Below are 23,024 nucleotides of genomic sequence, written 5' to 3' on the forward strand. Positions count from 1 at the left end.
GCATTAAATTCCAAGTGGTTTTTTAATCCCCATTGAGCAATGCTGTTTAGGTCGGAATTCGTCGTTGCAGTTCCACATCCGAAGAAGAGGGATGTGAGTCTGAAAACGAATATGAAAAGCTAAGAGTACTATCGTCAGCGAAACAATGCATTGAATTAGATGTTGCAGACAGGAGATAATTAATAAAAATGAGAAAGAGTGTTGGAGATAGAACAGAGCCCTGGGCACACCAGCATTTATTTTGTAGTTTTCTGACTTGAACCCATCCCATACAACTTGTACAACTTGTATTGAACGATTCGAAAGGTAAATTACTAATCCAATGAAGGAGGAATTCATGAAAATCGAAAGCACGCATTTTTGATAAGAGAACCTGACGCCAACCCCTAGCAAATGCTTTTAAAAGATCAAGTGCAATAATCTTACTTTCTCCAAAGTGCGATGTAAAGATTTGCTCCACTGTTCGGTGAGATGAACCATGAGATCACTAGTGGACCTATTGCTTCGAAAGCCGTCATTAAGAAGCTTTCCATCATCGTGATATTTCTTGACCTGATAACTAATCAGCGTTTCCATGACCTTATGGAAAGGAGGAAATTCAGTTTCCGGCTTTCCTCAGTACGGATGGCTTTATAGCAACGGAAATTTACCTCTTTGACCCTGATAACCTCTTTACAGCTCGCATCAAACCATGCGTTTTAATTAGGTCTGATACTTTTAACCTGTTAGGTATAAAAGTGCTCATTCCCAGGAGAATTAAACTTGTGATCATATTGGAGCAATCGGCACTTGGTAGGGATAAGAGAATAGAATTGTCACGCCAGAGGGCTTGGGTTCAACCCCTGCCTGTGCCACCTACACAAGTACTGCCTCTTACGAGGAATTGACAAATCTTCCAAGAGTTATTTTTGTCATGAAAAGTGCTTTCGCAAATAAGCCTTTCCGCTTTTGCATACAAACTGTAGGTAACCACCATCAATATCATGGAGCACACAGGGACGGTTGAGGGTTGTAAGTCACTAGGCCCTTGTTATTTTTATTTTTATGGTCACACACGATTTCTATTCTTCATATAACTACTGTGTTCCAAGATTTCAAGTTTTTCGACCAGTTTCACTACTGCCTTCCGGAAAGCAACTTCATGACAAACTAACATTTCTTCAGTTTTTTGAACTATTTTTGTAGTGAATTTTTCCTCACTTTTTATTGTCTTATATGGTTTTCCTTCTGTACCACTCAAGCAAAAGTTAATCTACTAGCATTTACCCCAGCTTCTGGCTTGATTTTATTAATGGAAAGCCTTGAATTTGCAGCAGCTCTCACTATCCTGAAATGATGTGGCTTTCTTGACTCTTCCTTTTTGGTTTTCCATGTGTACAACATTTGAACTTCTTCTTATTTTGCTGGCTATAAAACAGATCGTTTTGCCGGGATCCCTAAAAGCTCGAATTTGGCTTATTTCCTCCTTGGTTAGACCCTTACCTCTTTATATACTTCTTGATTCTAATTAATTAATACTTGTACTAAGCTCTCAAGCAATCGGAGTATCCTTTAATCTGGTTTAAAAAACGCAAAAGCTTAATTTAGACATTGTCCCCATCCATGTGACAAAAAAAAGGTACTTTTTTATTTGTATTTATCAACTTAATCCAAAATATGTTTTGAAATAAAAACTTAATACATACCTCACTCATTCCACATTAGGGTTTATTCAAAATAACCTTAGTTCCGTTTTTCCAAGGTGTTTCCTTAAGTTTTTCTTTTACTTTGATTATATTGTTGAGAAACCGTTCCTCTGTCTTTTTGTCTGCTTGTATCTATGATAAAAATAACAAATTTATCGTCAAAGTCGTTGTAAGTAATTTATGTCATTTCAATCAATTTCAATGATTAGAGTGATAATTTCATTCTTAACGACCGCGGTCAAACAAAAATAACAATTTATTACATGAAATGATTTAAATTTTAAAATCATGTGCACTAGCTTTTCTATTCAATATGTTGCTTTTAAGCTTAATAGTTACAACTACTGTGCTTCAAGTGTTTGTCATTCATGCGGAAACTGTCCTGCCTGAAGCAATTACATATGCCGTTTCCAATTCTTTTAACAAATCAGCTGATTTGGTTCATGTGGTCATTGAAACTGATTTCAACGAGAAACCCTTAGAGTTTCAAGATGCACTTGACAGGCTTCTGGTGGATAATCGTTGGTCTTTCCGATTACAAATCGATGTTAATAATAAAAATGGCGGGTCTGTAAGTGACTACAATCTTTGGTTCATAGATTCAATGGAAGCCTTTCGGTGAGTTTTGTTTTTTTTTTTTAAGTTCTCGGGCTACAACTTTTTTATTTAAGGCGAATTTGTTCGTGGGTCGAAACCTATCACAGAGATTCACAACTTTTCTTTATCGTTGTTTTAAAGCGTTCGAAAATTGACAATGAGCCTTTTTTTGTGATGGAAAAAATCTTCACACATTTCTTGAAGTTGATGATCGCTAACGTTAACCTTTTGCTTGAGGACGGCTCTGGAGAAGTTTCATTTTATACCTTCTATCCGTACCAGGAATTTGCTTGCCGATCATCAAAACCATTCAAAACTTTCCACTTTCATAAAAACTCATATCAAAATAGCAATATTTCACTATTTCCTGCCAAGGCCAATAATTTGCATCGGTGTCTAATTCGATTAAAAACCAGAAACACCAATATGCTTAACTTGGAAAAGTATGAGATTTTCTCTCTAGAACTTGTAATTTCAACTGAGTTGGCATTAAGAATGAATTTTACTTATGAAATCCACCAAGCCTTAGACGATGAGAATGCTATGCTCAATGAGAATTTTAGTGGACCCCATCCATCGGTTAGTATTTGGAAATTCTTCACAACAAATCATTTTTCAATTTCACATATACTTTTACAATTACCCCATTTGCAGCTGAAAAACGGAGAAATTGATTTGATTTTTGGCATGTATTCAAATGACGCCAAAATTAACCATTTTCTTTCAAAAAGCATCACGTATTTAATATCCCACACTGTGATTGCTTTTCGGTATCGACCTAATGCTCTTCACAGCTATGTTTGGCTTCTGTTTCCATTTGATTTTGGGACTTGGATCTACACATTATTTTCCGTAGTAGTTATCAGTGGAGGCATATTTTATGTGAAGAAAAAGAAATTTCTTCCTTTGAATGTGGTCCAGCTTGATCATGTGGGACTTCTGGACATATTGGCTGTTTCTATTGGAACATCTGTTGGACACTTGCCAAGGAAAAATTGTCTTCGGTTAGTTTTCTTTGTATTCAGCTTTGGAACCTTGGTATTACGGACGGCTTATTTGGGTAAACTTTTTGATGCATATCGAGGAATGACAAAGGAAAAACACCATCGTGATTTTGAACAATTATTGGCCGAAAACTACACAATTTGTTCCCACGGATACTATGCATCATTTGTAAGTGAGCTAACAGAATTTGGAAACAATAGTTTTCAAGAAATAACAATCAAGGACTTAAGTATTCTCTCTCATTATGGCAATGCTGTTTTTACAACATTCGTTTATATTTATAGCCTTTCCACTGAAGAAGAACGAAGGAATTGGATTTTTGAAACGATTTTTGGAGAACAATTTTGTATGTTCTTTCAACAACACTCGATTATTCAAACAAGAGTTAATGAAATTATTGAGAGATTGGAAGAATCTGGAATTTTGCATCATTTAAGAAAAGATTATGAAAATATAAATAGTGTTACATCTTTGGAAGAGCCAGATCAAAGACCTTTAGGTTTTAAACGTTTTTCTGTAACTTTTTATTGGTTCTGTGTGTTGAATGCATTCGCATTCTTAGTTTTTGTATCAGAATTGCTTTGGGTTAAATTTATCAGGATAGCTAACTAAAATTTTGTAATTTTAATTTGGTTGAGGCTATGAGAATCATGTATTTTTAAAATATACACGCACACAGTAAAAGGAGAGTTTTCGTTTATTATTTATTAAGTTGTACACAGGATTCATCTTTGAAACGTTAATTCAATAGCTAAAAATTTTCAAAGAAAGTTTTATTCTCTTATAAATCAGTCAAACATTTTTCAAAACGACGATAAAATAGTAATACCCTTTTGAGTTTACGTTTCGAGTATGTTCTCTTGATTTAATACGCCATTACTAAAAATAAAAATGCAACCATACACTCTTACATTCTATACATTTGGTGAAAGTTTTACTGTCACAATAGTTATTTAGTTTAGCAAGAAAAGCTTCCTGACGTTGTTATTCTTCGAAGAGGTGATTCCTTGTGATTTAACACCTTTAGAATTTCTTCTTCGAAGACGCTTTAAAAGTAAGGTTTTTTCGTTGTTAATAGCATAATTTCCTCTCACAATGAAATAAATTTTTTAAATATAATTGTTTTAATTATAAAATATTACATAGTATATTATAGCAATTATCATTGAAGGCAATAACAGATAGTGAATAATTGATTCCCAAAGTATTGTTTTTTAAAGAATAAGGTGTCTATTTTCAATTGAAAAAAATAATAAGTTACATTTTTCCATCAGTTTTAATTATGTAATTAATGTTTGTTTAATCTTAATTAATAAAACTCTAATATGTACTTATAATTTAATGTTTTTTCAAATGCATTTCCACATATAAGTGGTTTTCATTTCCTCATAATATTCTCTCTGATATTCTTCATTTGTTTGGTATTCAAAATGATTGTGTTAAGTTTGATAGTTGCAACTTTTATACTTCAAAACCTTGTCGTACGAGCCAAATCAGTTCTACCTGAAGCAGTTACATATGCAGTTGCCAATTCGTTCAACAACACTGCTGATTTTGTTCACGTGGTCATTGAAACTGACTTTGATGAGAACACCTTAGAGTTTCTTGAAGCACTTGACGGCCTTCTAGTAGACAATCGTTGGAACTTCCGATTGCAAATTGATGTCAACAATAAAAACGGCAGGTCTGTAAGTGACTACAATATTTGGTTCATTGACTCGATTGAAAATTTTCGGTAAGTGATGAACTTACAAGTCAATATCACAGACAATTGAAATATTTCTTTTTCAAGGCGGCTTCTTTTATGGATCGGAAGCTATCACAGAGATTCGCAACTCTTCTTTATCATTGTTCTTAATACTGAATGGCATTTATCTGCGATAGAGAAAGTTTTCTCAGGTTTCTTAAGGCTGATGATCTCTAACGTGAACCTCTTGGCTCAGACAACCTCTAAAGAAGTTTCGTTTTATACATTCTATCCATATCTGGAATTCGCATGCCGATCAGCTAAACCATTCAAAATTTACCAGTTTCAACAAAAAACGATCCAGAATAGTAACATTTCACTTTTTCCTTCTAAGGCTAATAATTTGTATGGATGTCCCCTCCGATTAAAAACAAGAAACACCCTTATTCTCAATTTGGATAAGTTTGATGTTTATCACGCCGAATATGTAATTGCCCAGGAGTTGGCTTCAAAACTAAATTTTATTTATGATATCTTCAAAAGTGCAGATGGTGACAATGTTTTGCTCAATCAGAATTCAAGCGGACCTCATCCATCGGTTGGTTGTTTTTATAAATAAATTTCAAACATTTTTTTATCAATTTTCATTTATACTTTACGCAGTTGGTAAACGGGGAAACTGATATAATTTTCGGTATGTATTCAAACAACGTTAATCCAAATAAGTTTCTTTCAAAAAGCTATCCCTATCTGTTGACCTATACTGTAATTGGTTTTCGGTGTTATTACAATACGCTTCAAAGATATGTTTGGCTTTTAATTCCATTCGATTTGAAAACATGGGCTTGTGTCTTGTTGTCTTTGGCAATATTCTATGGATGTATAGTTTACGTTGAGAAAACCAGAAGGCAGTTGGACGTTCCGAAACTTAAACACTTGGGATGTTTGGAAATATTAGCCGTTACCATAGGAGTTCCTGTCGGATGTTTTCCAAAGGAAAAACATCTGCGGTTTATTTTCCTAACAATCAGTCTTGGAACACTTGTTCTTCGAACAGTATATTTGGCTAAACTATTTAACGCATATCGTGGAAATTACTTTAAACAACTTATTTTTATTTGGAAAGACTTATTCGCTGAGAATTACACAATTTATTCACATGACTACTATGCATCTGTTTTAGATGAATTAACAAAACTCGAAAACATTAATTTTCAATTTCTACAGCTTTCAGACCTCGAAAGTATTTTACATAATGAAAATGAGCAAAAAACCGCTATTTTTACACAATTCCTATACATTTATACCTTTTCCCAAAGAGAGGAACGAAGAAATTGGATTTTTAAAACAGTTTATGGTGAACAAATTTGCATGTTCTTCCAAAAACACTCAATGCTTGTGCCTCGAGTCAATGAAGTTATTGAGAGATTAGAAGAATCTGGGATTTTACATCACTTTAGAGAAAATTATGAAAACGTAAATTCTATTCTATCATTCAAAGAACAAAATCAAAAAGCTTTGGATTTTAAACGCTTTTCTTTAGCATTTTACTTGTTTGTTGGATTGAATGGAATTGCCTGCTTGATTTTTTCAGCAGAATTACTTTGGCATAAATTAATAAGAATTGTTAAGTAAACCTTTGTATTAATTTTGTTTTTTATTTTTTTCTTATCTTTATGTATTTATCTATTTTGAAAATTAAAACGCATTCAGTAAAAGTTGTGTGTATTTTATTAACTTATAAGTGTTTTGTATTATTCATTTCAAATTTTATACTTAATGTAAAGGAAATGTGGCTACAATAGGAGTTTTATGCGATAGAATGAAATTTTTGAATTTCAACATTTTCTTATCTTAAAATTTTATTATTGTTGGTTTGGTAAACTCCAATAATATAATCTTATTTAGAGAAAAATTAAGAATGAAAAAGACAAATTATACAAAACAAATTTCAATTTGTTACAATCAAATTATAATTTTAATTTTATCAGTTCACAAATTAGTAATAAGCAAACAAAGATTAATTTAGCTTTACATTTTTTATCTCAATAAATAAATATTTACAATTAAAAACATAAATTAATAAAATTTCGTTTTAGGTGTAGCTACTTTAATAATAGTGAAATTAATTAGTATTAAGTTTAAATACGATGTTTTTAAAGAAGGATTCTTCCAAGACCCTTTGTCATGATATCAGCAACTTGGTTGTTAGTAGTGATGTATTAAAGCTTGATCTCGAATAAAGTTGTATTCCACATCCGTTATGTTTGCTTCAACCCATTTAGTGATACATATGTTTACAAAGTATGGGTTTATCTTTCTAACACCTTCGTTTATGTCTTCAATTAAGTTTCTATTTAAAAAAGAACATTAAACGTCCATCTAATGTATATCGTTATCACAAGTAAAATTCAACAATTCTATATATTGCTGAAAAACACTTAATTGTTAACGATATGATGAGCAGCACCAAAATCAAGTGACCCACACTGATAACTTCCCATCCCGTCTGTCGATTTGTCTTGCTTAAAAGGTTGTCTATATGTACTCGTATTATTTTTTCAAAATTTGCGTACTTTTTTTTCATATTTTGTTTTTTATGAAAAAACGGACTGTTGGATTTTTATATAAAAATTACTGCCAATATTTTTAATTTTCGTAAAGCATTTTTACCAAGTTTTAGTATTGTTTTTTTGTCAAAAAAAAATAAAATTAGTTGAAATAGTTTTTGAATATAAATGCCAACTTTTTTTTTATTTTACATACAATTTTGTTATTGTAAAGCTTTTAAATACAATACTGATCTCTCATTTAAACTAAATTTCTATGAAATAAATCTTGTAGTGCTACAGCTTGAGTGTGGTATCAGTATTTTTCCATTACAATTAAGAATTCCAAGCCAGCACCGGTAAAAGAACCTTTAAGGTGCATTGATTTTATGTACACTGACTTCTGGCATGATAGTCCTAAGAACCACTCATCAAGATACGGATACAAAAACTGTATAATCTAAACCTAAAATGAAGAATTTTGTAATACCGTACTATTCGTTGTGATTCGCAAAGACTAAGCTAAAATGGATTTAGGAAAATTAATAACTTAAAAAAAAAACATCTAAAAGCCTTATTTTGACGTCCAAAAGCATCTTTCCAGTACCTTAACCAAACAAAAAAAAAAACAAAAATTCAATCAGCTTATTCCGTCCGTTTTGAACGCGCTTTTGAATTCAATTAATATTTTTGTACGAAACGATAGCCGAGGTGATGCCGTTAGCCATAACACCACACCACTGTCTGTCAAAAACATACCTCTACGTATATTAACATGTTTTGCTCATACCTGAATGTATGAACGATTTAATCGCCTTGGGCGAAGAACTAAAAGTCTGAACGATATTTTGCCTTATTACATACATCTTACAATCCTGTCCCGAAATTGGCTATAAAAAAGTTTCTTATTTCATACTCTTGTACTCCCAACCCCTGAGGCATGTTTTTATATTTCTTCTGCTAGGTATATGTATTCCTCGACGCGGCGCGGCGTGTTTCCTTAACAATTAGGATTCGCAACAGTTCCTGATTGTCATGGTTTTTGTGAGAATTGGATTTTCCTTTTTTTTTGTTGTTGTGGTAAGTGGCAATGGTGACCAACCGAAGCATGGCAACAAAAAAATATATAAAAACATTAAGAGGTCCTTGATGGTAGGACATAGGAGTATTTTTTATAGCTTGTTGGATTTTTTGTTTTCTTTTATCTGTCCATCAGGAAGGCGTTTGTTGATTGTTTTGATTGAGCCAGAATCGTTTTTGCCAAAATAAAAAGGAACGTGCTTTGGTTTGAAAAATTCATGAGAACGAAAAACTTTTGCAGGTAAAATGATATTAGTTTTATATATTATGTTGGTAAAGGAATCAGATACCCACACCAAGATCTATCTTAAATGCTTAAACTCAAGCATCACAGGTACATAATACGATGTGTGGCTTTAATTCCCAAGGAATCAATTTGGTATTGAATAATTGCTCTATGGAGTCACATGCATTAGCTTTCCAAAAACGAAAAACAAAACAACTGAGGTTTCAAGTTTACCTTAAATTGGATTTTTTGAAACAAAATATATTTAGTGTTGAGGTGTTTAGTAATTTAAAACACACAAGGAAATATACCAACATACAAAAAATATGTTTACATTTACATTAACGTGTATCAAGCTTTTAAAATGTTTGAGCTAATATGAGCTCGGAATGTAAATTACTAAAGGATCACGCTCTAGTTTTTGATTTAACTTGAAGGTAAATAATATCGTATTCTAGGAATACTTTAAAACGTTTTAAGTAATATAAAGAACAAAACGAGTATTTTTAAAGAGAAATCAATGGATATCCAGGCAAAATAGACACCTCTCTTTGGAACAATTCACCTATCGGTATAAATTGTTACAGACAATAAGAATATCATTATTAAAAAGTCAAAACGTCCCAAAAATCAAACGTTAACCTACAAGGTTATTGAAGTTTTTTTTGTTGTTTTGAAAAATGATGCAGGTCAAGCAGTTACTATGATTTGTGTTATTTATCGTGACATTATAACTAATTTTGCTTGGACTGAATAGGAAGATATGAATGTGGACGATATGTGGCTGCAACAGCAAGGTTGTGGCTAATTGCCACAGAGCTGTCAAAACTATGGCTTTTTTGGCGGACAAATTTTGATGGTGGTGGTGATAATTGGCCTCTAAGATCATGCGATTTAACACCGTTAAACTTGTTCAGAGCTGAATGTGGTTCGTCACTTGATTTTAATATTACCAACATTTTTTGATAGCATAATTACCGCATTGAAAACGATGGATACAACCAAATTAACAATCGAATTTGTTAAAAGCCGACTTTTGGATGAATGTCTCCAGCTGGTAATAGTGGATGCACCGTTAAACCAATTGACTCAATACCTAAGCAAGCAGATCAATTAAAAATAATGTGTCACAGAGGCAAAAGGCCAGGCAGCATCAAATAAAAATGCAAGGTTGGTTTGTTAAAGAAAAGTGATTCAAATGCTAAGAAAATGCAGGTGAAAATTGTACTATAACAAATGAATATCCTAAATTCTTACTTTGTGAAGAACAAATACAGCGTTTTTCAACAGAAACACTACAGAAGAAGAGCGACACGGCGCCATATTTCTTGCCGATCTTTCGACATTTGTCTTCAGTAAGGTTTGCCATTTCATGATGGAAAGATATACTAGTAGGACCCAACAACGAGTCGAAATTATAAAAATACACTACCGAAATTCGGAGTCAGTGGCCTCAACGTTAAGAACATTACGTTCTATCAGATCAACAATTGAGCGTCTAGTGGAAAAATTTTAAGCCACAGACTAAGTACAAAATGTCTCCGTGCCCGTAGTGTTGAGAATATTGCTGCCGCTGACGCTTCAGTTGCACAAAGCCCAGATGTGTCTCTTACACGTCGTTCTCAAGCATTGGGCATCTCTGTGATGTCGTTGTGGTGAATTTTGTGAAAAGATCTTGGCCTACACCCTTACAAGATTAAGTTGGCGCAAAAACTGAAGCTCCATGAGTCATGATAGCATTCCGAAAAAATTACGTTACTGTGAATGGGGATCGCTACCGCACAAAGCTAACGGAATGATTTTGGCCCCGATTGGATGGTATGGACCGCCATAAGCCACACAGCTAATTTATTGGTAACTAAGTTTGGAGAACGTGTCATCTTACGAAATCGTCTGATAACCGTCGAAAATTGAGTTCAGCGTCTGGACATCTGCAAGCGTGCCATGCAAAAGAAATCGATTACAATACATAATGGCATCGAACGTACTTTCACAGGAATAAAGAATTTCATTGATATCCAAAACCGTTTTTGTTTTATTAACTTCCCATAGGAAGTTATTGTAATGGGTCCGATTTGTCAAATGGAAAATTTTGACATTTCTCGACGTTTCAAGGCCCCTAGAGTCGAAATAAAAGATTTTAAGAAAGATGTCTGTGCGTGCGGGTGTACGTATGTACGTACGTTTGTATGTTTGCGACGTTTTTTTCGTCGTCCATAGCTTAAGAACCAGAAGAGATATCGATTTCAAATAAATTTTGTTATACAGATAATAATTCAGAAAGATGCAGAAAGGGCTCTCAAGAAAATTGCGTGGGTGGTTTTTTTTACCATAGTAGTTTGAAAAAAGGGTGAACATTATGGTTAACCCTAAATATCTTACGAACCAAAAACTTTAGAGACTTAAATTAAATTTTATATAATATATTGTAACTTGATACCAAACAGGTATATTTTTTGAAAAAAAATCAATATATCCGTTTTTTTATAAATCAATAAAACTGAAAAAAAAAATGTGTCACCTCCAAAATTTCACGACTGAAATATGATTCTATCTCTAAAACAATTTTGTGCAACGGAGAATAATGTTTTTGACATCTGATAAAATTTTGAGACAAATCTAATTGACAGTTTTTCTTACAAAAAATAAAAACCTAAAAAAATGTATAAAAGTTGGTAAAAATTGATTTTCGACTCAAATATCTTTTCAAAAATTGTAGATATTGGCTTTAAACTACTTTTATCTTTCAAAAAATATTGTTGTTAACATTCAGTAAAATTTTGAAAAAAATCGAATTGACAGTTTTTGTACAAAAAATTGAAAACCTAAAAAAAAATTTAATAAAAGTTGGTAAACACTGATTTTCGACTCAAATATCTTTTCAAAAATTTAAAATATTGGCTTCAAACTAATTTTATCTTATAAGAAATATTTTTCTCAACATTCGATAAAATTTTGAGAAAAATCGAATTAACAGTTTAAAGTTTTTTTTTTCTAAAAAAATAACCTAAAGTTAGCAAAAATATTTTACATATTATGATAACATAAGTTTAATTTCAATATTCCTAGATATTTAAGTCGAAATACAATTTTCAGTTGCATTTTTTCAAGTTTTTTATTTCTTATAAAAAAAATATCAGTTGGATTTTTCTAAAAAAAAATACTTACAATTCTTTGTATGGAATAAAATAATTTTGAAATAAATCCTTATTTAATCTCAATTCACAATTATTAATAAAATGTCTAAACAGTGACAGTTCATAAAAATAAAGAAAGCAAAAACGTTTAACGGGTCTTTTAATTGGAATTCCCAACTGGACGATTCCATCCACGGCCCCCATATGTGAATAATTTTACAGATGTCATATGAATTAAGCAAATTGCAAGAAATTAAAGAAACCATTTAATGATTTCAAATTTAACAAATTGTTAAGAGAAAGTAAGATGGTGAAATCTTTTAAGATTAGGTAAATTATTTTTGAGGCTTAATAAATTGATAAAAACGGCCTTAAAATTTTACTAAGTCGTTTAAAATTTTGCGCCGAAGTCTTTTATCGTTTCAAAGATATTCGAGTCGAAACTTAGTTTTTACCAACATTTTAGTTGTAGGTACTTTGTAAGTTTTTATTTTTCTATAGACGTTTAAAAATTATTTTGGACGTAATTTATTTGTTAACGACTCAAATATTTGGTAACAAATTAATTTTTTTTCATAAGACTGTGTAAAATTTTAAGTAAAATCCCAAATGGCAGTTTTTCTTATAATAAATTAAAACCTAAAAAAAAAATCTACTAAAATTGATTTTCAACCCAAATAAATCTATAAGGAATTAAACTATAGACTTCAAAATTATTTAATTATATTTTGAGAAAAATCTAATTGAATTTTTTCGTTTTAAGAAATAAAAAATATGAATTGGTCAACATTATCTTACGAAAAATATTGTTGTTAATTTTGTTTTTACAAAAAAACAAAAACATACATTCAAACCATTTTTACATCCCATATAAATATTGTTTTTAATATAAAATTTAAATATAGTGTTATTATACAAAATTTAAAACCTATCCAAAAAGTCTAATAAATTTATTTAGGTTCTCTAATAAATACCATTTAATCATTTTTATCCGGCTCCAGTGGGTGATATTACTTTCCAAGAAAAAACAACCACCTCCTCCCTCCCAAATATGATATAAAACCAGCAAAAAATTGCATAAGAATTTTCGGGTATTTAATTCATGATTTTTTGGGACTAATTTAATTTTTAATTTGAGGAGTTATTTCATACCCAATAAACTCGCAAATTTTTTAAAAGTTGGTCATATTTCACTACACTTACTTACTTAAGGTGGCGCTAAAGTCCGGGCGGACGTGGGCCTTAACCAACATGCGTCTCCAGCCAGCTCGGTCCCTAGCTAGCTGTCTCCAGTTTCGCACGCCAAGTTGGTTGAGGCCCTCTCCCATCTGGGTGTGCCACCTGAGTCGCGGTCTTCCTCTACTGCGCCGTCCCTCGGGATTGGATTCGAAGACCTTCCGGGCTGGAGCGTTGATGTCTATCTGCTCTCATGACCTAGCCATCTAAGCCGTTGGACTTTAATTCTGCTAACTAGGTCAGTGTCGCTGTACAGCCCGTACAGTTCGTCGTTATATCTTCTCCTCCATTCTCCATCTTTTTTTTTCTCTCGAAGCATCCTTAGACGATCTCATCTTTCTATGACAGGGTCCAGGCCTCAGCGCCATAAATGAGAACCGGGATGATGTGTGTCTTATAGATGGTGATTTTAGATACTCGAGAGAGGACTTTACTTCTCAATTGCCTTCTAAGTCCATAGAAGCAGCGATTTGCAAGGGTTATTCTTGGTTTGATTTCAGCGCTGGTGTCGTTGTCTGTATAAATAGCGGTGCCTAGGTAGACAAAGTCCTTAACTACCTCAAAGTTATAGCTGTCCATGGTGACGTTTTGTCCAAGACGTCGTCGTTCAGTGTCCTTTTTTGGTGACAGCATATACTTGGTCTTGCCCTCATTGACCACTAAACGCATCTTCTTCGCTTCCGTCGCAATGCTCAAAAACGCTCCACTGACATCACGCTTTGATCTTCCAATTATGTCAATATCATCTGCGTATCCGAGTAATTGGATGGACCTTTGGAAGATTGTGTCTCTAGTGTTGACGGTTGAGTTTTGAACGATGTTGAAGAAGTCGCATGACAGTGCATCGCCTTGTCTAAAACCTTTTTTGACATAAAATGCATCGGTAGGTCTTTTCCGACCTTGATAGAGCAGCGTGCATTCTCCATCGTCATTCTGCACAAACGGATAAGCTTGACACTGATGCCAAAACTAGACATTGCTCGGTAGAGCTCTTCCTTATAGATGCTGTCATACGCGGCCTTAAAATCGATAAAGAGATGGTGGGTATCGATTTGAAGCTCCTGGGTTTTTTCCCAGATCTGCCGTAGTGTGAATATTTGGTCGATAGTGGACTTTCCTGGTCTGAAGCCACACTAATAAGGACCAATCAGGTTGTTGACGAATTGCTTCAGACGTTCACATAATACGGCAGAGAGGATCTTATACGCAATGTTACTGTATGCTTACTGTTTCGCTGCGTGCGCTGCGGGCATTCGTCGTCAAACCAGGTGTTTCGCTGTGGTGGCCGTGTGAAACCTAGCACTTCAGAGGCGGCATCTCTGATGGCTGCAAAGCAATGTTGCCACTGGTTATCAATGCTTAATGCAGGAAGCATAGGACTCCTTAAGAGGTAATTAGAGACTCGATCGGAAAAAGGGCATGGCAGTCTCTTGCGATTGTAGCCGTCTAACGTCGAATCTTCTCACAGTACTTCCTTGTTTTGGCTTGGATCGGCATATCCGTAGCCGTACCTTGGCTACAACGAGGTAGCGGTCAGAGTCAATGTTGGCCGCTCGGAATGTTCGGATATCCTGGATACTGGACAAGTGTCGTGCGTCGATCGCAATGTGGTCAATCTGGTTGGCGATATTAAGATGCGTGAACTGCGTACTAGCTACCAGAACGTCTCGCCCCGCACCGAAATCGACCTGCCTGAAGTCGGAGGTAGTGTCGTGCAGGCTGTGTCTCCCGATTGTGCCACCAAAGATGTCTTCTATTCCTAGCTTGGCATTAAAATCTCCTAAGGTAATTTTAATGTCATATCCAGGGCACTGCTCATATATGTCTTGTCCAAGAGCTCGAAGAATATGTCTTTGGTGTCTTCATCTTCCTGCTCTGTTGGGGCATGCGCGCATATTAGGCTTATGTTGGCGAATTTAGCCTTGATGCGGATTGTCGTGATGCGCTCGTTCACACTGTTGAAACTCAAGACTTTTTGCCTGCGCCTAGTTCCAACAACAAATCCACACCCAAATAGAGTCTTTGTTCTCGGTAGCAGTCGCCGTAGTAGATATCGCAGTCTTTTAGTTTGCGTTTGCCCGGTCCATCCCATCGCACTTCTTGGATGGTGGTAATATCTGCCTTGCAGCAGTTTAGGGCTTCCGCTAATTGTTCGGCTGCACTTGGTCTGTTAAGGGAATTAACATTCCAGGTACATATCCGAAGTTCGTTGTCCTTATTTCGTTTGCGTGGGTTTTCAACAGTGAATTCACTACAACAAGGTGAAAAAAGTTCAAATTGGTTTTATTTCACTTTCTACAATTTGGTTTGTTTATATGCAGAATTACGGCGGCGAATAAACAGTGAGGTGAATTATCTTAAGTGGTGTGTTCTACTTCGGCACAGCGCAAGCGCCAGAGTAGGATTAATGGTTGATGTAAGTTTCGGTACATTTCCATAACCTGGCATTAAAGAACATTATATAGTACCGAAAATTTGCACTAACTAGGTACAACTGTACGAAGTAGGACTGTAGCAAATTTATATAATTTAAAAACAGATTTTGCACCTACCCCAAATTCTATAATATGCCCAAGCAGGGTCATTGCAGGTGTACAGCATGCCCCCATGTATACCTCACTGCTTTACTCACCACAATGTTGGATGCTTTTCCTTTGGTAAAATAAATTGGTCGTGTTTATACAAATAAATTGGCCTTAATTTTTTGTCAAGGCGCGTGGTATACGTATTTACGTGGACGTATTTCAAGCCTTTTTGGAATGTTATTTATTTCTGTGGTTATTCTTGGGGAGTTTTTTTTACAGAGTCACCAATAGCAAGTCTATACCCTTAAAAAAAATGTTACGGTAGTTGAGTAACTTTGGGTCTTCTATTGAAGCAATTTATCAACCACAAGTCGAAAGATAAATGATTATGCTGACACTGAAATCTCTTTCTTGCTCAAAGTTTTGAAAGAAATTCTGAAACAGCGTTTTTTTTAAAAGAACTCACCTTGGAAAATTAAAATGTGCCAGCGTGAAGCAAGCTTTACCGAGGCAGCCACTTGCACGATTTTGTGTTAGGTACATAATTATTGAGAATATTTTTTTAATAATAAAGCCAAAGCACTGTCAAATTGACGTATTATTTAATAGGTTTTGAATGTTATGACAAAAAATTGTTACATAATGTTTAGCTGCTTAAATTTTGACATGCTAAGTGTTCAATTGCATACCTAAATTAAAACTCGCAAAAGTTGAGACTTTGAATTTTCAAAGTTTGTTTACACATCATTATCTAAAATTTTTCAAAATACTTCAATTATCTGAAACGTTGATTTCTTACTTTATTTACACCACAAGGCCTTAGTTTGTGCGTTTTACAATATCGAGAAGAGATTCATAATTTATATTATTAAATTGAAAGTTTTTTTAGCGTTGCATTTTCAGGTTAAGTAAATATTTAAAAATTTGACTAAGTTAAGTAACGTAGACCGTGGTCTATCAATATAATTCAAGAAAATAAAATAATATAAATTCCTCCCGCAAATTCAGCAATAACATTCTGCAAAATGCAGTTATACTTTGAAAATATTAATAAACACTTTCCACCAGTGTATAAGTTTATTAATACATTTTAAAATAAATACACGAAATTAATTTCTCTTCTCTAGCATTATAACAAACTATCTTAATAAAAATGGACTTAAGATCATCATAAATTTCATAAGGATATAAGCATATAAAAGTACGTTTACCAAAAAAGTGCCTTAAAAATAATAAATTCTATCCTAAGACTGCATTAGTTGAATAAACTTATGAGTTAAATGAAACTCCCACAACTTAAATTTTCCATCGGAAGAATACGTCTTTGCAGCTTTATAGTGCAAGTAATACCTTCCTCATCATTTCGGAATAATATTCCCCCATATAATAACTACGTGACAGCTAAAATGTGTTTGCACTTTTAAGCAGTGATGTCGTTCAAAAATTCACCTCGTCCCGAATGCATGCACACATTTTTATTTAAAAAAAAATTATGTTTTTCTAAGTGATGAAATAAATACATATTTTCTTTTAGAAACTTCTTTTTTTTTAAAAAGGTACATTGTTAAAATCTGGATAAAAAGATGCAACCCCTACCAAAAACATTTTCATAGCAAATAAAATAGTTATTTAAATATATCAATAGGCAAAAAATGCTACAATGTGCCAAAGGTAGTACAAATTTCTGGTCATTTGTAAAAAAACCTACGAAACACCACGTCATCCTCGGTTCCAACGCTCGTCAACATTGACACTCACTTAAAGAGAGCAAAGAGTTTGCTGTAAATACTACGCTACCGGAAAGTGTCATGAGTCTTCCTGTTCTTGAGAGCATAAACGATTTTATGGAACAAATATACTTTCGCACTCGTGTAGTTGCAAGAGTACTGAAATACTTGACATACACAAATCCGCTGGCCCGGATAGTATATTCCCAATTGTTCTGAAGAGGTATTCTTGAAAGCTGGCAAAACCACTGCGTAAACTTTTCCATCTTTCCAACTCTACAGGTCTCTTTCCGAGCGGATGGAAAATAGCATTTATCCAGCCTGTCCCTAAAAAAGGCGACAAATCGAATCGGCGAATCGTTTTGAAGAAAGTAAGATTATTGCACTTGATATTTCAAAAGCATTTGTTAGAATTTGGCATCAAGCTCTCTTATCGAAAACGCGTGCTTTTGGTATTGATGAATCTCTTCTTCGTTAGAAATTACTTTTCTAATCGTTCAATAAAAGTTGTATTGGATGGTTTAAAATTTGAAATTCATAAAATAAATGCTCATTAAATTCTGATCTTGACTGCATTGTTCAATGGGAAATAGAAAACCGTGTAGAATTTAATGCTTCGAAAATTCAATGATGTCTCCTGTCATTGAAGCGTAACACATTCCCCCTATGAGTGGCACTTCCATCCAGGAAATTAATCAACTGTCAGTACTCGGTATTTGTATCACAGATCACCTTTTATGGAATGATCACATATTTGACATAACCAAAAATGCTGACAGGTGCTTAGGATTTCTCCGACGGTGCAAGAAAGTTTTTACCCCTTTCTGATGTGGCTGTAATTTACACAGCCTTCATCCGTCCAAATCTTGAATATAATTTGCATATCTGCAGGGCAGGTGCCCCTAAAACAAGTTTAAATCTCTTGGATAGAATTAAAAAAGGGCCTTAAAAATGATAGGCGACAGAACTATAATCGAAACATTTCCATCGCTAGAACACCACCGTAGCAATGTCTAATGCCTTTCGTTGTTTTACCGATATTTTTACAAACAATGTTCTGTCGAATTAGCTTGTTGTATTCCACCCCTTAAACGATTCAGTAGTAATATTCGCACTTCCAGGAATGCTTATCAGTTTACCCTTCAGCTCAATTTCGGGCGTACTGTCAAGCATAGAGATTCTTCCTTAAATCGCACATCGAGAATGTGGAATGCTTTGACCAACTCTGTTTTTCTTAAACCAATTTCCTGTAAGAAATCTGATATTTTGTGCATAATGAAATAAGTTTGAAGTTCTCCGAACAATTGAATCAAAGGTTTTTTTTCAGATTTTTCAAAAAAATTCAGTAGTTATCAAAAATGTCATTGAACATTTAAAAATTTAAAATAATAGACCTGATTGTTATTTATCCTTTTTTTAGTGTCTTCATCGACAGCACTGATTTTTGAAATATAAATTTGATTTCGAAAAACCAACTTGCTCGCTTATATATGCGGTTGCAATCTACAAGAAGGAGAAGCTAAATTTATGGGAATTTGTGGTAAAATGCAAACGAAAACTATTTTTGCGCAGAGCACGATTTCCTTTGGCGGAATTATTTGCTTTTAATTTCCGTCATCTTCTTATATATACGTTAAGCAAGAAACTATTTGCGGATTTACATTTTGCTGGTGTTTGCTTTTACTTGATGATGAAAGGATAAAAAGACAGTTTCGAAAACAAACTATGATGATATAAAATATAAAGCTTACGCAGGTACATACAGCTAACTAGCTGTAAAAATCCTTTTTTACTTATGGTTTGGTTTTTATATCTTCTACTCGTAGGATGGTTAAATAAATAAGAACCTATAGGCTAGGGGTATGTTAAAAACGTTTTTGCAAAATATTGATCATATGATGTTTATTTTTAAAGGTATTGCTCAAAATGAACATTTTAACATAGAGAGAATTTTTGATAGAAAACATTGTTTAACACAATAATTTAAGTTGTCACAATAAATTCAGAATTAAGACTTAAAACCTGTTTTCTGTAATCAAAGAGTTTGTCTAAAAAAAGAGGCTATATCTAAGTTTCTTTTTTAAAAATGTGGGGTTTTCAAGAAGAAATAAAACGCATGTAGTTTAATGGATGGGCCACGACTCTTGCTTTATTATAGAGATAAGGATTTGTTATTATGTCACAAGGGATTTTGGGCAAGAGGCCGCTGCAGCTAGCTTGAATAAATTCCAGATGAAATCCCAAATTTTCAACCAATTTTAGTAGCGGTTATGGCCGTATTTCAGCAATAACGGGCCGACTAGTCTGTTATAAGCGTCAATCATCTTGGGCTTATCTGTGTAGACAAGCGATTTCACATATCCCGACAAAATAGTCCAGCGGTGTTAAATCGACATTATGAGCCCAGAAAAAAGGTTCCTTCAATAAATTGGTTGTTTCGATGCGTCTAAAAAAAACACATGCTAACTTCAAACATTAAAAAGCAGTGTAGTTTCACAAGAAAGTTAATTTTTTAATTTTTATTTATAATATCGTTAAATCAAAATACGTTCGGTATTCAGTTATTAAAGGCGCAGAAATATTCCTTTTATATTTGAATTTTAGTAAAAATGTTGACGCGTTTTTAAGGTATCGAATTGGTGGAAAAAATATTTTTGGAAAATCAAAACCCATCTGGATGTAACGACGAGCAGGATGCAGCAGGAACATTTGAGAACGAAATCACAAAATATCCAATCGAGACTCGTATATCTTTAACTTTTATCGGTAGTATTCATACTGCTGATATTGCTTTTGTTATTAGTGTCAAACCCTACTTTACTATTGATAGATTTTCTATCAAAACACGGGTGTTGATTTCCAAATATTTTGTCTTACACAAAATTTTGTTATTAATATTTTGTAAGGCTTTTGTAAATAACAACAGACAGTCAGGAATTTGAAGTTATCAGTGAGTGTATTAAAAATAAAAAAGAGGCTGGGATGCTACCCACACTGATAACTTCCCATCCCGTATGTCGATTTGTCTTGCTTCAAAGTTTGTTTATATGTACTCGTATCAATTTTACCAAATTTGCGTAGGTACTATTTTTTGTAGATTTTGTTTTTTATGAAAAAACGGACTGTTGGATTTTTATATAAAAATCACTGAATATCGAAAACAATATTTTCTGTAAAATAAAATAATTTTTTAGCCAGTATTTTTATTTTTTTTTTACAAAAACTATCAATTCGAATTTTTTCAAAATATTACTAAATGTTGACAACAAAGTCTTTTGAAAGATGAAAGTAAAGTAAAGCCAATATCTCAAAGTTTTGAGAAGTTATTTGAGTCGAAAATTAATTTTTACCAACTTTTATACATTTTTTTTAGGTTTTTATTTTTTGTAAAAAAAAACTGTCAATTCGAATTTTTTCAAACTTTAACTGAATGTTGACAACAAGATTTTTTGAAAGATAAAAGTAAATTAAGGCCAATATCTCAAAGTTTTGAAAAGATATTTGAGTCGAAAATCAATTTTTACCAACTTTTATAAATTTTTTTTAAGTTTTTATTTTTTGTAAGAAAACTGTCAGTTCGATTTTTTTCAAACTTTAACTGCATGTTGACAACAAGATTTTTTAAAAGATAAAAGTAAATTAAAGCCAATATCTCAAAGTTTTGAAAAGATATTCGAGTCGAAAATCAATTTTTACCAACTTTTATAAATTTTTTTTTAGGTTTTTATTTTTTGTAAAAAAAACTGTCAATTCGATTTTTTTCAAAATTTTATCAGATGTCGAAAACATTATTCTTCGTTGCACAAAATTGTTTTAGAGATGAAATCATATTTCAGTCGTAAAATTTTGGAGGTGAAAATTTTTTTTTTTTTCAGTTTTATTGATTTAAAAAAAAAAACCGTTATATTGATTTTTTTCAAAAAATATACCTGTTTGGTATCACGTTACAATATATTATATAAAATTTAATTCAAGTCTCTAGGGTTTTTGGTTCGTAAGATATTTAGGGTTAACCAAAATTTTCACCTTTTTTTCAAACTGCTATGGTACAAAAACCACCCACGCAATTTTCTCGAAAGCCCTTTCTGCATCTTTCTTCCTTATTATCTGTATAACAAAATTTATTTGAAGTCGATATCTCTTCTGGTTCTTGAGCTATGGACGACGAAAAAAACGTCGCGAACGTACGGACGTACGGACGTACGGACGTACAAACGTACGTACACACGCACGCACAGACATCTTTCTAAAAATCTTTTATTTCGACTCTAGGGACCTTGAAACGTAGAGAAATGTCAAAATTTTCAATTTGACAAATCGGACCCATTACAATAACTTCCTATGGGAAGTTAATAATTTCAGTATGGGGTACCCTAGCCCCAAAGCAAAAATCCCCAACACGAAATCCCCAAATTAATATCTCCAAAATTAAAATATCAAGAACCAAAACCCCCAAGTTCAGAATCTACAAAATTAAAAATTCTTAAGTGCCACAATATTTCGAATATTACTACAAAATTATGTTTATATTTTTTACAAAGTTAATTTATTTCGTTAAAATTAAAATTATTTTTAAGAAAATGCACCGCATAGTAACAAGACTTACATACAAATAATTAAAACCCACAGTCATTGACGGCGATTAAAAATTTTCGATTTGGGGATTTCGTTTGTGGATAATGTTCATGGGGATTTAGATCCTGGGGATTTTGTACTTGGGGATAACGAATTTGTGGATATTTAAAAGCGTGGGGATTTTGTTTTTGGAAATTTTGAACTTGGGAATTATGTCGGTATCCCTTCAGTATGACATTATTTTATTTTTTAAGCCCTTTCAATAGCGTCATCAGCTCTTTGAAAGTAGAAGCTACGCTCATCTTCCTCTCTTGGTCTGAATACCTACACTGTGGGAGTTATTTTGTGAATTGTTAAAAGCTCAGTAAATACTCGCAAAAAAGTGAATATTGTATTTTTATTCAAATCTATGCTAAATTGATTTTCAATCCACTCCTACTATATCTAAGGTATAAGTTGATACTTTGGTCTTATTCAGAAGCACGTATACAAAAACATATAAAAGGGTTCGCATAGTCAGAATCAGAGGAAGCACATGTAATACATAAAACGTAAGGTATATGCAATAAGTTATCAACTGTCATTTGCAACGTTGTTTTCCTAGAAATCGGAATAATTTTAAATCTAAACCTCAGCTGAATCTCTATACTTAAAAAAAAGAACAAACGAAACTACTGATGTATAGTTACATAGGTATGAAGTTGTTTTATGTAGAGTTCGTTACGTCCACAAACCTTAAATTATTGATTTTGGATACGCTTTTCTCCTACAATTCTACATACATATATAAACTTTAAATAATTGATTTAAATACGCTCTAGATTTTGTTTTTAAACCTTTGGGCATCTTATATTGATTTACGAGTAAATAGCAAATTTGTAGTCATATCTTGGATTAAAATTAAATATTGCCCTGAAAACGTTGGAAGATGTGGAAATACTACCATGCTAACTTCTGGGAACAAAAAAAAAACAATTTTCCGTTTTAATAAATAT

Source organism: Eupeodes corollae, chromosome 3 (assembly GCF_945859685.1).
Source record: "Eupeodes corollae chromosome 3, idEupCoro1.1, whole genome shotgun sequence".
In the NCBI taxonomy this organism is placed as follows: domain Eukaryota; kingdom Metazoa; phylum Arthropoda; class Insecta; order Diptera; family Syrphidae; genus Eupeodes; species Eupeodes corollae.